The following is a 16,977-nucleotide window of genomic DNA, read 5'->3' as shown; positions in this document are numbered from 1 at the left end:
TTCCCTATCAAAGGGAATCGCCCTTAGCACTAGCATGATTGTAGTCACATTTTATTTTCAATTCTTGTTTTTCGTTAGTTTGTCAGATGATTGTAGATTTAGAGATTTTCAATGAAGAGGAAAATTAACAGTGTGTTATGTCAAGGAGTGTTTGACAATTTTTCTCCTCAATTTGTCATTACATCAGTATGTACCAAGAAAGGACACCTACCACAGTGGGTAGATAACAGCCTACCCAACAGCATGTTCCGCATTTTATCAGACACGTATCACTCGTGAGGAAAATTTTCCACCTAAGGCCGGCGTGAGAGGTGTGAGAGGTGTGGGAGGGTGGGGAAGAGGGGTCACATCCTGAAGTGCCACTTTGGGACATAGATATATTATAGGTGATATTATAAAGTATGATAACAATTCTCATGCTATAAAATATAACTTTTTCCTCAGCAGGAGGAACTCACCTTTGAACTCCTCCCCTTTGTCAAGTCTCCTTCTTGATTCATGCCGTTGAGCAGATATTCATTGACCCGTGGAACATGCTGTATGATTAATGGTTGGTTTCACAGAAAGTGTTAAGTTTCGTCAAGTTTCCATGTAATCTGAGCTTTCTTCTAACTTCAGAGCTTTATAAAGGCTCGGGATTTTTGCCACTTGAAAGTGTAGGGTGCCCCGGGAATTTGAAATTGTTGGGCAACCTTAAAAAAGCGAACTCCGTTTTACTTTCAAATTATATGCATGTTTAGCGTGAATTTTTGCAAAGCAGCCATCTATCTTCTCTTGATGATATTTGTCCCTACTTTGCCATTTTTCTCTCCCAGTGAAAAGGAGGTTTTACTTCTTGGTAATTTGATTAATTTTGGGTGTTTTTGTAGACAACATGGCTCGCCTAAGTCACTGACGATAGATAAATAAAATCGGGACGAAATTAATTCCAAAATGTGCCCTTTATGTTGTCCAGTATTTTTTTAAATCAGATGATCCAAGTAAGCCCTTACTATTATTTGTTTCCTGGGAACCTTTGCATATTATTTATATTAGTCCATTGCAATTTAGAATTGATAAGTTGCATATAAACTACAGTCTTTTCTGTAAAAGCACTCTCCAGATTATAGACCCCAAGCCAAACAAAACATTTGAACACCAGACCTGTCTGTACACAGCTCTATGGAAAATAAATGGACACAGCCTTACTGCTTGCAGCATGTATAAATGCTATTGTTAGTCAGTGCTCACTGGGATGAGAATAATTTTGCAAAGTCTAACACAGGATAAAATAACTAAATTAAGTTTCCTTAAAGGTAACTTAAAGGTTAACATTAGAAGTATTTAAGTCATCTTTAGGTGACATACGGAAGTTGTGAAATGTATCTTTAATTGAACTTTCCCAAGTCAGTTAAAGTGTCCTTATGAACCCTTTAGTTAACACTTTAAGGTCACATGAAAGCAAACCTAAATAACCATTTCATGAACGCTTTGAGATCACATGAAAGCAAACCTAAATAACCATTTCATTGATTTTAGGAATCCTCTTAATTCTTGTAAAGTCAACTTTAGTCAACCAAAACTTCTACTTGTAAATGCATCTTAAAGGTTTCTTCAATCTTTTGTTTCCCTTTAACTACTGCTTAAAGTTACAGGTTTTGTTGTAATTCATCTTTAGTTGCGCTTTCAGATTCTCTTAAATTTCAAGTTTTGTTAATATTCATCTTTAAGTGACCTTTAAGTGCCTCTAAAAGCAGCAGGTTTCACTTTCAACTGACTTTTAATTTGCTTAATCACACCCACATTAATATCCCAATAACTTATGATATTTTGGGCAACCTTACAATTGATAGAAAAAGAAGCATCACACATTCAAGTAATAACAAAGTGTTTGAAATTGCAGTGATGAAATAGTTTCATTCAAAACTCATTTGTTCCCCTGAGATAACATAAACCTACAATGAAGCTGAGGATATCCCAGTCGAGCCCAATACATAATTAAAAAAAGAGATGTCCAAATGTTTGAATTACTGATTGACATACTTTATTAAAATTGTTTCACTTTCGTCAATGTATAATATAATCTCAGTCATGCAGGTAATATTAGATTTACCACTATAAAAGTATGACAAATACACAAATTATATAACTAGCTGTAGTACTACACAAAAAGCTATTGATTCACAAATTGTACTCTCAAGTCCAGCTACTAAGAAATGTGATTTGAAATGATACTTGTCTAACAATAAAAAATATAAGTTCAACCTATCAATCCAAAATTCAGAAAAATTTTCTTAATTGACTGAAATTTGCAATAACGCTCGGTTATTTGCTACATTATTACAACTGTAATACTTATTAAATATGATCATATACCTTAATTTCTTTTAGTAAACAAGTGATAGAAAACAGTTCTCTTACTTTAAAATGCAGCTGAAACTTTGATATACAAAAATGATGAGTACATCTATATAGAAAAAAGTATCTCATGTGGAGGAAATTTAATAACATTGAAGAATTCACGATCACTTACTTTAGATGAGACCATAATTATTCAATGAAAAAGAAGCCTCATGCAGGCATGTGAAATAACCTCATTCTAGACTTGGCTTGATATTTTGTACATTTCGATTTCATTGATTAGTAAAACAATTTTCTCCCCGTATTATTGCCTACTCTGGAAAATTTTCAGTAGGTGGGCATCTCAGAAAAGGTCGCCCATAAACCCTGGGCAGATTCTCTCTTTAGCTCTTGAAGTGAGCTTTTTCTTATAAGCCTTGTCAAGTTTCTTTTCCATTTTTTTTCATTCTCCTACATTCCCACTGAGGGTGATGCACAGAGTATTTTGTTACTTTTGAGGTATTTCCATCGTCATCCTCGTAGCAGCTTTCCTCACTGCTCATTGCCTCCATGGCAAGAACCTCTGCTGCTCTCCCCTTTTCATGCTGGTTGGCCCAGTTGACCAGCTCCAGGGCTGTAGTTCATCTCATTAACTTCTAAAAAGAATAACAAAATTAAACAGGCATGAGAAGGGTGTTATAGGACTTCAAATGAAAAATATGATCCAAATCACTAATTTCTCTTGATATATATATATATATGTGTGTACCCATTGTAAGAATGGAATTCTTAAGCATGTTATAATATAGCGTCTCTGTCCTTTTTTTTTTTTTTCATCAAATGGTGCATACAAACTATCATTTATCTCACATCACATTTTTATATTTTTCAAATTTATTTTACAAAGATTTTCTTGGAAGGCTCTAGATACAGACCAGAATACCTAACTTATTTAACAATTTCTCTAATAAGAACATAGTCCCTTAGATGTGTCTATATTCAAACCCACCCAATTTTGAAGTGCCAAAATAAAGACATTCAATGGGAAATAGCTTCCCTCCCATTGATCAAGTGTACTTGAGGGTGTACTCAGTCTGGTAACATTGAACATCTGTCAGACCCCATCATTTGTGAATAGCAGGGTATATGAAAAGTAAAATGTTCAAAATAGTATCCCAGCGAATAAACACCTCTCTTTGGCGACCACTCTTCCAGGTTTTTTGTTTATGAGCCTCATAGTGGTTACCACTCTTCAGCTTCTGTGTTTTCACACATATTTGAAATATCTTTGTAAAGCAGCTGTTTAAAGAAATGATTATGAAAATGCCATGAGAAGCTGTTTGTAAAAAAGATTTCCACATAAATTAATGACAATGTTCAAATTTATAATAATTTATGGCAGGCCACCTTGGAATATCTGCCAAGTTATATAAATTTGCAGTATGTCCTTCATTGCTAAGGTGTAAAGTATGCTTTTTTGAGGATCTACACTGAAGTGTCTCAGATCTAGAGACAAGAAATAAACCCGAAAATTTCAGTTTGCAACATATTTCAATTTCTGTAACATTTGAGAAAGTTAAGTTGTAAGTTAGGAAAAACTATAAAATGCACCCCCCCCCCCCTCTTGTCCTAAATTTGACCATATAATGAAGGTCCTCATTAGAGGTTTCAGGGTATCTAACTGTGTTACTGAATGCTAGTTTTAGGATGACATTTATGTTGAGGGGAAAATGGTAAAGACACAAATTGATGGTAGAGACAAAAAGCAGGGGTATCATTAAGGGCTGGGCAATAGACAAATTGACCAACTTTGAGCACAATTTTGCTTGGATGTTTTCAAGCCAAAGCCTTCAATAAAACTCAAGTTGTCATAAAGGAGATATGCATCAATATGCTTGAGTGCAAAATCCTTATGCTCACCCACAAAATGTAATGACACCCCAGTAAAAGTGAAATGCATGTGCTATGATTATTGGTAGTTACCTTCTATGACTTCTTTTGTCCAAGGACACTTTTCAAGTCCTCCTTGTTGATGTATTGCCTGCTCTATTGTCCGCTCAAAAAGGATGTTGTTGCTGTCAGAATTTATTCTAAGACAAAAACAAATACATTTAAACCTGGTATTCTGTAGTAACAATATTAACACTAAGACAAAAGTACAGTCAAACCTTGATTATCCAGACCTGTTGGGACTTAGGTAATCAGTCAGGATAAACAAAAATATGAATATTAATGAGAAAATAATGTAAACAAAAGAAATGAAGATAAAAATCTGCTTCGATGACTCTCCAAGTGCTCGATCTTTTGAAAGCGGAGGAGGCAATGTTTTAAATGCACTTTTCCTGAATTTAGACATAATCTCTGAATTTTTTTACCTCACAAAGTTTGGAAAATCAAAGCTCATTAATAATCATGAAAAAAACGGGACCAGAGAAAAAGTCCGGATAATCGAAAAGTCCGGATAATCGAGGTTCAACTGTAACCACCATAAGGTGTTCACATAACATCTCAATATTTCAAGCAGCAGCTTAGACTCGGATTTCCTCGCTCAATCAAGATAAAGTAAAATATCTCTGAATCTAAAAACATATTACTCACTCTTCGTCAAGATAGAAACCACCAAAGTCATCTTTTTTCAAAAGGAGTTTGTACCTTCTCCTCACAGTTCTCTAAAGAAATGAAAAAAAATTCAACAGTCAGTTTGTCACGTTTGTCCTATTTCTACTTTCACGCTTTTTAAAAACCCTGGTTGTTTGAAGGCTAGATGATGTGGAGCAATCGACACAAGCACATTGAAAATTAACCTTACCCATCTATGTGAATAAAACAGGCAAGGTCAAGAGGGTCCAAGAGAAAAAATGATAAAATGAATTTTCATACTAGATAATTCTCGTTGAAACAAAAGGGAGGAAAAAAACTATTCTGGTAGACCTGTTTATGGTAAAGGATCATCAAGTAAATGTAACCACATCTAATCATGTCAAATGATTACCGCCGAAATAATTAAGTTAATTATGCATATAATTCGCGCGCCAAACATGTACTCAACATAAAAGTAAATCTTCCACGAAACAGAACTGATTCAAGCAAATTATGAACACATATCACATTATTCATGCTTATCAGTTATGTTTTTTTAACTCACTCGACAAGCCGGTGGAACTACTACCGTCGTTCGCCTTTGTCTTCTGTTTTTGCGCCGAAGGACGTTGCCTGCATTATCAACAGTTTGAAGACGGCTCTCGATCCGCTGAAGCGCTTCAGAGTTTTCTTTGTTGCTGCGCTCTTGCTTCTGCCGAAGTTATACATTTTCGCTCGCCAGAGCGTGATTGCTGCGGATCAACTCCTCCAGCAGCACAATGCAATCGTCGGACACTTTATTCCTTTTTTCGCCGCTGGAACCACATCATGGTTTTGATCGTGCAATCGTCTTTCTGCCATATTCTTTTCTTACTTGCTTTAACTACGAATTAACGGTAAAATAACCACACTACAGGTGCTTCTCTCGGATGCTTTGTGATACTTAAGTAGTCAAACGGAATATTGAGGTTCAAAAAAGCGCGAATTAATATAGCTAACCCCAAACATGGACCTCCCGTTGACATATTGCCTCGTTGTGATGTGTATCGTACTGTGCCTGGCTAACGGGGTGACGCTACATCGAAGGCGTTTGTCGAGGGTCGAACACACAAGTTTATAGTACAGCGGTTAAAATTGAAATGTGTCGTGTAAGCTGCAGCATGTGTTCCCCACGAAAAGTTCAAACCCGAAGTGTGTAAAATCGCACTGAACAAAGGATGAAGATATACAAAAACGAATGAAAATGCACTTTCTTCCTAGTTACCTTGTGGGGTAGATATTTCGTACCTTAACACCTCATGATTTAATGAGAATAGTGACTTCTGTATTAAACTTAAAAACTAAATGTCGCGTGTGGGTGCAGAGCGTGAGACAAATGAGAATTCCGCAATTGTAACCAACCTGTTTTAAGTGCACCAGCTCGATGCAAGACCAAGATAGAGAAAGCCAGCCCGTTTTGGCGTCAGCGACTTCACTAAAAATATAATGACAGGCAACTAAAGGCTTACTTTATTCTCAAAGTGACTGCCGGAACAGAAGGAACAGCTTTTTTCACTTACGACTTAATAATTTTACACTTGTTATAAGCAGTAGAAGTAGACATTGCATGCCTATCATGTTTGCTCTTCTGTTGGCAGAACAGGGCAAGTCAATAAGTCATGTCTACAGTACTTAGTCGCTACTAGATAAATAGGGTCAATTTATTACAGCGAGGAGCGCTTTCGTATATTTTATGAAACCGCAGTACACATATATGATTTTCATTTATTCAAATTTATTTGCGGGTTTAACACGAACCAAGCATAATGACCTGCTCCCAGTTGGCTTGTTAGCTCAGTTTGTAGAGCACTGCACTGGTATCGCAGAGGTCATAGGTTCAATTCCCGTACGGGCCTAAAATTTTTACAGGCCCTATTTCCACCTACTAGATAAGTAAGGTTTATTACTGCGAAGAACGCTTTCATACATTTTATGAAAGCGCAGTAAACATATATTATTTTCATATATTTACTGAGTCGTCGCCATCATAACGCATTCTAGTGTCTTAGTCAAAAATTATCTACGGTTTTTAAATGTCATCCTTTCGCGGGATTTCGCAATACTCGTACTCGCGGGTTTCATAATTTGCCCGCTGACCAAAATTACTGTTTACTCTTACCCTCGACGAACGCCTTCGATATTAGCGTCACCCGGCCAGTACATATGAAGACTCGAGTGTAATTGGAAGCAAGGAAACAGAAAGGCGGGAAAACACAAATTACACGTTCGAACTTTGCTTGTTCAAGTAAACAGCTTCATACCGATACCAAAGTTTCAAAAAGGTTAGTTATAAATATATCTGAAAATCAAGCCGTGTGTAGGTCAAGGATAACGAAGGAAATTTAATTAAGCGTTAAGTCACGGCGTCGACGTTATCATTCGATGAGATTTCTTGTGCATGAAGGTGATTTTGTTAGTTGTGAATTGTTTTCTTTTAATTGGGATTAGAACAATTATGAAAGCAAGCTTGTGATAAAAAAGCTGGCATGGCATGCAAACAGAACTCAATGGAGAACAAAGAATTGGGGGACGGAGTGGGAGGTAATTGACTGTTTTGGAATATAGGTTGCTTTTCAACTGTAAATTTTTATTTGAACTAGGAAGGAAATTAATGACAAGATTATTTCACTTCAAAGACAGTCAAATAAATAACAATACAACCAATTATGGGGTGCCATTACCGCCAAAATTATATTTTAAAAATTATTCAGCCTCTTTTTCATTAACCACTTACTTATACGAATTAATCATACTTGTCACAATATTATTTAGCCCATTTCAAAAATTATTCAGCCTTATTTTCATTAACCACCTACTTTTACGAATTAACCATGCTTGACACAATATTATTCAGCCCATTTTGAAAATTATTCAGCCTTTTCTTCATGGGGCTTGTTTTTAATTATATCCCAACATAACTTGCGGTATTATAAATATATCCCAGAGTTCATTTCACATCCTTTTCGTTGCAATATGGCCGACAGTAGAGGGATCGCGGATGTTGCACGTTTGCTCTCCCAAGCTGCTACCAATTTAATAAGTCTAGCATCACAAGAGCTTCGAGCAACTAACACTACTTCTGATCTACCTCATGTTGATTGTTAGTTCTTTGGTTTCTCTCTCTCTTTTGCGGTCCTTGTGACGGTGAAATGTTTTGCTTGACTTGATGTTCCACGTGAAGTTGTGTTGCTTACAACTGGTGATGGCGCGTTGGGAACTTTTTGGTACGGAGAAAACGCTCGTTTCAACTCAGCATGAGCTCGATCAGAAGTATTATTAGTTTCTCGAAGCTCTTGTGATGATTGTGGTGCTAGACTTATGAAATTGGTAGCAGCTTGGGAGAGCAAACGTGCAACATCCGCGATCCCTCTACTGTCGGCCATATTGCAACGAAAAGGACATGAAATGAACTCTGGGATATATTTATAATCCTGCAAGTTATGTTGGGATATAATTTAAAACAGGCCCCATGAAAAAAAGGCTGAATAATTTTCAGAAGGGGGCTGAATAATATTGTGTCAAGTATGGTTAATTCGTAAAAGTAGGTGGTTAATGAAAATAAGGCTGAATAATTTTGGAAATGGGCTAAATAATATTGTGGCAAGTATGGTTAATTCGTAAAAGTAAGTGGTTAATGAAAAAAAGGCTGAATAATTTTAAAAATATAATTTTGGCAGTAATGGCACCCCATAACCAATACTGTAGAGTTTTTATTCAGTGGGAGGGGAGAGGAGTGGGCTTACTAAGGACTAGACGTTTTAGTCAGGAAGCCTTGATAGAGAGGGGGTACCTAAAGAGCAAAGTTGTGGCATTGAGCTCGCATGAATGCTGGAGTGTAGCTATTAAAAACCTCATATCAGTGCCATCAAAGGAATGTAAGTTTCATTCCTTGATTGTATTTTGAATTTCAAATTTTAAGTAATCATACATGATACTTGTTATAAACCGAAACATCAAAGACATTTTTAATATCTTTGAAAGTTTGGCTAAAGGAAAAATTGCATTGCAATTTAGGATAAAGTATGTCTTAATTCTTAGCCGACTGTCATCTTCCAAATAATAGCTGGTCTGGTTGACCATTTTTTGGTTGTGATAAGTAATATTAATTAAATATGCTGAATCTAAGTTTCCCTTAACTATTCAAATTCTGCTTTTTTGTAGAGATGGGTAAACACGACAAGGAAGAAAGAAAAAGTTTTCAACATTTCTTATCGTGTTCATGGGTAGAAAAAGCTGTGAAAACACAAAAGAGGAGATAAGAGGAATGAAAAGAGAAAGGAAAAAATGGAAACAACTGCAAAGAAACCTTGACAAAGAGAAGACACTTGCGTCTGGATTACAGATCGAGAAGGCTCGCATTGAGAAACAACAAAAGATATGCGACAATATAATGAGAAAATATTATGATTGATGGCACTCACTTCTCAAGAAAGAAGAGGCTTCAAGAAAGGCTTGGATATCAATTCCAAGGCAATCTGTAGTGCAAGGGAAGGTATGTACAACATTTTAAATCTTCAAAGCCGGAAAGGTTTTAAAGCAGTTGCATCCCCCCTTCCTCATCATCGCCCTTATAGTGGAGGGCGGGGGGGAGTTTGAGGGACTACTTGGGTGTTGTCACAGAATTGGTTACTGCATCTACTTCCTGATGCTGTTTAACCAAGTCTTCCTCACTAGAATTTATTTTACCTTTGCCTCTAAAACAAGATACATTTGAGTCATTCCATCTGTTTTAAACCCTTAGGTAATTTCAAATGAGGCAGCTTTGTTGAAAGTAGCACTCCATCTACATTTGCTGATCTGACCTTGATGTCACTGCATTTATGTTACTATGAAAAGAAATTTCCATTTAAAATTCTGTGTAAATAAATACATTACAACATATAGAGAAGCATTTAATCATCATTTATTTCTTGTTCCAAAGAGGCGGGCTAACAAAGGATTTATTAACTTTTTGTCTTGTTGAAATGTAGGTCATTGCAAAAGCAACATGTGAGTCCATTGTGGAAACTGACTGTGCCCTTTTGGAGCCCTCAAAAGATGAATCTGGAATAAAGGTGAAGGTACATGTGGGTTCTGGTGTGTGTGGGAGCTGCAACGAGATGTTTTACAGGGGGCAATCCCATTGCAGTTAAAACATTTTATCCTGCTACAGTAGAGGAACTCAAATAGGAGGCAAGAGTCATGTCAAAGTTCCAACATGCAAATTCTCCTCTTCTTGTTGGGGCGTGTACACTGTGAAAGCCTTACCTTCTAGTGTCATCCTTTCACCATATTTTGGACAAGCCTTTTACAATGTCTTTGTCACTGAAGAGCACAAGGTTGAATCTATGACTGGTTATTTGACTGACCTTGATCAATCAGTTGGCTCAAGCAATATCTTAATTACATAAACAAGGATTTATTCATAGGGATATCAAAGTAGATAGTGTCATTATCTCGCACGTAAACAATGAGTATCGTGCCATATCAATCGATTTTGGCAAATGTGTAGCTTTAACAGCAGTTGGTTCCCTTGTGAAACATTTCACACCTGAAGAACACAAAATTTACAAAGGTAAGCATGGTCACATTGCTCCTGAAATTGTCTGTGATGCCAGTCCACCTTTGCATGCCAGTGATGTGTTCTCTTTTGGAAGAGTGATCTGTGCAGTTGGTACATACCTCCAATGCCACTTCCTTTGTGCTTTGAGGAAAAAGTGCATTCTTAGTCATCTTGAGTTAAGACCACAATTAAGTGATATAATTAATGAACTAGAGGTGCAATTAAAATTTCATATGAAGTGATTAATTTAGGTGTACTAACATAAAATCCTGTTGAAGCTGTTCACTGTTTCTTAGGTTCTGTATTTTTTTTTTTTCAGGGAGTGAGGAATCTGCTCTTTTTCCTGCCAAGACTTGTTCCCACAAGGGCACTGAAAGCTTTCTCGATGGCACATCATAGGTTGGCAGATGATGAGATGGCACATCTTGTCAGTCAGTGCTTTTGTTGTACTGCCAATGTGTATGTAAAATTGTTACCCTGTATGATTTGAAGCTTTGGATGAAGTCAACAGATTAATATGTATTTCTGTAAAATCAATACTGTCTGTCAGCTTCATAGGGAGATTTCCACAAATAACATTGTTTGTATATATGAAACGAAATTTACACTGATCCATGAAAATAAAAATTTTGCAATACATATACAAAAAAAAAAGAAAGAAAAAGACCAACTACAGAGAATAACCAAAAGTGCTAACCTCATTATAGTAATGCTTGATACAGACAGTTATTTTTTGTTGCCTTTGTAGAGTACTAGAAACACAAACTATCACGTATTCATTATTATTGTTTGAATTATTTCTCTGAAATTCCCATTTATTGTGACAGTAACATGAGTGTAGAAAGCTTTCTCAATGGCATTTTGTAAGTTGGCAGGTGAAAAAGTGGCACATCTTGTAAATCAGTGCTTTCAAGTGACAGAAGTCTTTTACCCATTCTTTAATTGCATACCAATGGTTTTGACTAATAAAGCTATTTATTCAGTTTAATTGTAAATGACAGTTTCTTAGGATCTATTGTGACTTGATTTTTGGAGACAGAAGATATAGAACACATTATTTATATTGCAGACAATTTGTTCGGCCGAAGTCAAAATAATTTGTTAGTTCTGTGCAATTTATGTTCGCAGTGTTTATGAAAACAATAAAATGTTATGTCTGTGGTAGGCACAGACCTGCCACTTTTGTTTGTCTGATTAGTTGTTTTAGTAAGGGTGGATTACATGAGCCGAGTTCACTGTTTGCTAGGATGGCATTATGTGGGCAGGCCAGCCTGACTCATGTAATCAGCCTCTAAGTGGATGATTGGCAGGCCTGTGGCCTGAATTATTTTTTCCCTCAGATTTCTAGCAAAGGTAAATAGATCAACCACATTTAATTCCAGTTTCATTTACATTAAATTTTATTCTGAATACAGTTGAACCCAGTAAATGGGCCACCCTCAGGGAACTGGCAAATGGCCACTAAATAAGGGTTTTTATTTCTTTTTTTGTTAGATCCCAATGCAAATTTATAGCAAATGAACAGCTTTGCTCAATAAGCAAGGTAAATGTAAAGCAAATGTCAAATTTACGTCACATATGCATGGAATATTGTCAGGAACAAATACTTGAGTTTAGCTTCAGTTTATAGCTATTGCAAATTTTGTTCAAGCACACTTCTTTTTCAGCTTGAGGATAGTGTTTCAGAAGAAGACATTTCATTCCCAGCAGACAAGGTGGATTAAAGAAAGCTAATGGTATCATATATAGGATAGGGAAAGAAAAACCATTACAATCTGTGTCTCTTGCGAGGATTCGAACCTCCTGCAGTCAGCCCAGAGAAGGTGATCCCAGCTGGGAGGAGAGTTTCGTGCGCTCCTCTCAGTGCTTGTCTATTTTCGCGTCCGGAGGAGAGGTGCAGTGCAGATTGCCCATACTTTGTTTTTACCCTCTGGTACCTCGGCAATGATATACCCGTATCGTTTTTATTTTTATGCTTTATGATTTTTTTATTTTCATTGATTGATACGAGCGCTGAGCCGTTAAATAGGTCTCAAACCCAGAGGCTAGACAAGTCGGTTCTCGGCTGTAACCACCAGAGGACTGTGTCTGTGTTCAAGCGGGGATTTACTTTTCTCTTTTCTCCGGCACCCTTGACATTCAAAGTCAAAGGAATACAAAAAGACTAAAGCCAGGTTGGAGAGTATCTGCTTTTGAACTGAACAACATTAAAGAATTATGGCATTTGCAGAACGGAATGGTGACTGGAGCTTAACTTGAGAGGGGCCACGAGGACTAATTGTTTCTATCATATCAGTCAAAAATCAATTATCTCAGAAAAATTGCGCATCACCTTATCAGCTGGAAGACAAAAAAATGTAAGAGCTGGGTCAATGTTCATAAGGAACATCTGCTCTATCAGCTGGGCAGAGGAAGAAATTTGTGTGGACCTTTGTGATTATTCAAACCTCAATTTATTTAACATCGCTACCAAACGTTCTTATAGCAGAGCAGAAAGACAAACTTCTGGGTAGACGCATGTGAGGATTCAAACCTCAGGCTTTTCAATCAATATTCCTGGACAGGAGAAAGATTGTAAGCCTTACATTTAATACGGAGAAAGAAATAAGCCACACGACAAAAGAAAACAAAGGCAAATAATATGAACCAGAAACATTACAAACTTGCCGCAATAGTCTACGAAGGTATTTTCTCAATGAGGCGTCCAGGCCCCCACAGCCAGTAGACAACTCCGACCTCAAAAAATCTTCAGGGATTGAGTGCGAGGAAGTTTCAATGTTAATCGTCTCAAGCAACGTTCAATAGCAGTTATGTTCTCATGCAATAATTAAAGACGTAAAGATATATGTAGATATGTAGAAATACATACACGTGACTTTTTTATATTCAAATTAACTAACCTTCATAGTCGGGTGAGCTTGAAATTTCGTGAAATCACGGGAATTTGAAGTCGCCACGAAAGTATCTGTTAATTTCTTTCCGTTACCTTTCCGCTTATGCCTTTCGAAAGTTGAACGTGATTCGAAGCCATTATAGCGCGCGCAGAAAACATTTCCTTTCTTGTCATCGCACTCCATGCAAGGAGGGAAACCGTCGCTTTCAATAAGATGTTTCAACCCCAGAAAGAATTGTGAGCTCACGTTGCTGCACGTAGAACAAAATTTGCTCTTCTGGCTCATCAGTGTAAGTGTTGGCTGATTTGTGATGAATTTTCTGTTGACAGTTCAGATTACAATGAGACTATCTTTAATGCATGAATTAAAGATGTCAGAACAGCCATACTCATTTTAATCTCGCCTTAAAGTCAAATTAAATGTATTTTAATGAAACACCCTCTTTTGTGCCAAAAAAGAAACCACTTAAAGGATGCTAAAAGATTTGCGCTACTAAAGTTAAACTTATGTTCAATTAAAGATTCATTAAAGGTTAGAGTTAGCTTTCGGATATTTTATTTGACAATTAAAGACGATTAAAGCTTTACTCAACCTTTAAGACTGCTTTAAATTTTGCCTGAAGGCACTGAAATAAGAACATTCGTCCAGTGGGGGGTACAGGGCAACTTTGGGGGGGGGGGTCGGAGGGAAATGGAGAAATACAGAAATACACAAGGTTGTTTCACCAGATCTTCGGTTCGAATTAAAAACCTTGCAGTTTTTTGGGGTATTATTCAAGTCTATTTCCTCTCCAAGGAGTAGTAATTTCTGAGATCTTTTTGAACCAGGATAACCCTAAGACAGGGAAGTTTTGATCAGACACGGAGGTTAACGGAACAAAATCCACGGAGTATTTTTTGTATTTTTTTTTTTTTATCACATAGTCATCTACCTTGTCCCTCCCCCTTCGAGAAAAGCTGTTCCCGAATGTCGCCACTCCTGCTGTTCCTAATGGTACTGATTGAAAGACATGCCATAGAATCGCATAGCTCAAAGTAGACACGCGCTCTGATTGGTCAATACGTCAACCGGAAGAGAGGGTATTTAGCGTGGAATCGCACCAACGCATAAAGCGATATAGCTGACGTGAGTCGCGAGCAAAAATTATTGTTACGAACGTAATTAACGTAAATACAACTAGTGCTACGAAAATATGAACAAATTTATAGAAAACGAATGTCTTCCGAATTTTGAATTGAAATTGAAATTTTTAGAAAATTGGAGGAAACCACTCACGCTCAAAAGTACGAGAAAACGCATAGCAAAGAATCAAAATGCCTGAGACGAGGGAAGAAAGCCAAACGACAGTTCTCGCCGAGGAAAACCAAACAAGCGTTACGAAAGAAAACCAAAACAGGTATCAATGCCGAAAAGGGTCAAACATCTTTTCACGAAATCCAAACCATTGTAGCCTATACAGACGACGAACTGGCCTCTTTTAGATACAACATGGTTTCAAAACACTAGACGGCAAATTCACAAATTCGAGTGGTCGCAAAACTGTCATCCAAGCGCTCAGTGGTGATTTCGACTCAGTGGAGATATCAGAGCTCACTGGCCACTCCAATCCGGAATCCATATCTTGATACAGCCATAATCCTCTGGAAAAAAAGCGGCGAATGTCGAATAAGTTGGCCGGTTTCAACCTACGCCAAGCACGACACCTACCAACGGCTATTCAAGTCATGCTTTACGGGAGATTGTTCTCAATAGCTCAGCCACGCCAAGCAACACAGCAGCTACTAGTGACCTTGACAGCAATGCCAGTCGTTCTAGTTACCTGATGGCAGGAGCAGTTGGCGGAATGTTTATTGGAGTAACTTTTAATAATTCTCCAGTAAATATTTCCATAAACTTTCAGTCCAGCATTGACACCAACGAGCGACTCCCTGCGATGAAAGAAAAACAGTTAAAATTGTGACTTTTAACTGAACTTTTTTTCGCCAGAGTTTACCGAGAAATTCCAGTCTTAATCATTATATTTTGAATACACTTTTTTTTACAACTGTAAAGCACTTACCGGTTTTTTGTAGATCTTGCTTTGCCAGAACGCTTGAAATTTTCATTTCGCTTGAGGATTTGACCATTCAGTTGTTGATTGTCGGCGCCACATTCTGCCAAGTGGAGTGGTAGCAGGCAAATCTCTGTCTTAAATAACTCCGTATTGTGTACTTTTAGTTTTTTTCGCTGAAGATTGTAAAATGTGAGGCACCGCTTTCTCCACGAGTTTGAAATAAAAGTGGTTTTCATTCTAAAAATATCTTGTTCCCTCTATTCGCTAGATATTGACACCTGACTTTGAAAGGGTTTCCATTGTTTGCGCACTGGCGTGGCGCACAAAAATACAGAACATCTGGTTTCGCCCAGTGATTTGGTGGCTTTAGCTGCGTGATTCAAGAAAAATTCACGAGGTACAATTAAAATTGTCGACGGTTCAAACGTGAGCGACTTACCTTGCTTTCCATTCCCTTAACAATGACAGTTCTGACAGTTGACTTTAAAATGGCTTTCTTAAGGGCGCGCGTACGGAATAAAAACAGACAATAACATTGCCGTTTTAATTTCTTGTTTTCTTATTTTTATTCAGTTATGCGATTCAAGAAAAATTCTCTACCTGACTCGTGAATTCCACGTTGAATTTCACTTAAAAAATCGATATCGCACGAATCGCGAAGCGATTCGTGCGATATCGGTTTTTCGCGTGAAGTTTAACGTGGAATTCACTCGTCAGGCAGTGAATTTTTCTATAGTATTGCATGACACACCCTTCCTGTAAATAACTTGACAGATAACTAGCGCACACACATTAAAAATTGCGGCTTTTTCTCCATCTTCGGAGCTTACCAGAAGAAATTCGGCATTTTCTTACAAACGAGCAAAGTGACTCATATTTTTTCTCTTTCTTGGAATTGAGCACTGGCGGTTTTTTGCAAAACGGGATTGTAGAAGTGCCACTACCTAACTTTTTAATAATCAGCCTACTTAGTTGAGGATTGTTGTAGGTTTCCGCTTTTCCTTTAATCATAAAATTACAATACCTATAGAGATCAGTATGGAGAATATGCATACTGATGTTAGGGCGTAAAGGGATAGTTAAAAACTTCTGGATGATCAGTTGTGCATTTGCCTTTGGTTTTAGGAGGGCTTAATTAGTAGAAATGCGCTCTATAAGAAAACAGTGTTTTATATCCGTGTGTACACATCATATCAAGTTACTAAGGCAATGTCAGAACTACAAATAGATTAACTGATAAACTATGAGCAGGTGTTCTCAGCATTTTTTGTTCTTAAAATGTGTTTTAACATTCTCTTTGGTTTAAATATGTAGTCAGTAGCTCCAAGAATAAGCAGAACATTATTTGTACACTGCGGTGTATACGAGTTAATTATACCTCTCACGATTAAAGAGAGGCAAACGAGTGAGAACTATTATTAACACTCAAAGGTAAAATTGATATTTACGCGCGGCCAAGTGATGACCTCAGTGATGTCGAAAAGATTTTTGAGTTACTGTACTAAAGTACAAAGTGGACAGCACAAAAAAGTTTTATCTCCATCAGTGCT

General features: G+C 37.2%; 2 long non-coding RNA genes and 1 pseudogene across 5 annotated transcripts; 1 reads left to right on the top strand and 2 right to left on the bottom strand.

The window, feature by feature from the left end:
• Positions 1-2,651: 2,651 nt before the first annotated feature.
• On the bottom strand, positions 2,652-5,725 carry LOC148730080 (uncharacterized; annotated as a pseudogene). The gene is made up of 5 exons (XR_016001954.1): positions 5,465-5,725; positions 4,918-4,988; positions 4,303-4,409; positions 3,510-3,618; positions 2,652-2,975 (listed from the first exon to the last, which is right to left on the bottom strand). The product of XR_016001954.1 is annotated as an uncharacterized LOC148730080 (transcript).
• Positions 5,726-6,948: 1,223 nt separating this feature from the next.
• Positions 6,949-11,648, top strand: LOC148730079 (uncharacterized). Of its 3 annotated transcripts, none has more exons than XR_016001731.1 (4): positions 6,949-7,220; positions 9,100-9,430; positions 9,909-9,992; positions 10,800-11,648. It is a non-coding gene; the product is annotated as an uncharacterized LOC148730079 (long non-coding RNA). The 3 variants fall into 3 exon arrangements; XR_016001732.1 differs by having other exon boundaries at positions 9,909-9,998; XR_016001733.1 differs by lacking the exon at positions 6,949-7,220 and adding an exon at positions 7,841-8,561.
• Positions 11,649-13,048: 1,400 nt separating this feature from the next.
• LOC148730078 (uncharacterized) lies at positions 13,049-16,016 on the bottom strand. The gene is made up of 2 exons (XR_016001734.1): positions 15,434-16,016; positions 13,049-15,302 (listed from the first exon to the last, which is right to left on the bottom strand). It is a non-coding gene; the product is annotated as an uncharacterized LOC148730078 (long non-coding RNA).
• Between the last annotated feature and the right edge of the window lie 961 nt (positions 16,017-16,977).

The sequence above is a fragment of the Stylophora pistillata genome, chromosome 5 (assembly GCF_964205215.1).
Source record: "Stylophora pistillata chromosome 5, jaStyPist1.2, whole genome shotgun sequence".
Taxonomy (NCBI): domain Eukaryota; kingdom Metazoa; phylum Cnidaria; class Anthozoa; order Scleractinia; family Pocilloporidae; genus Stylophora; species Stylophora pistillata.
The sequence above is the reverse complement of the archived record's forward strand: the minus strand, read 5'-3'. Positions and strand labels throughout refer to the sequence as shown.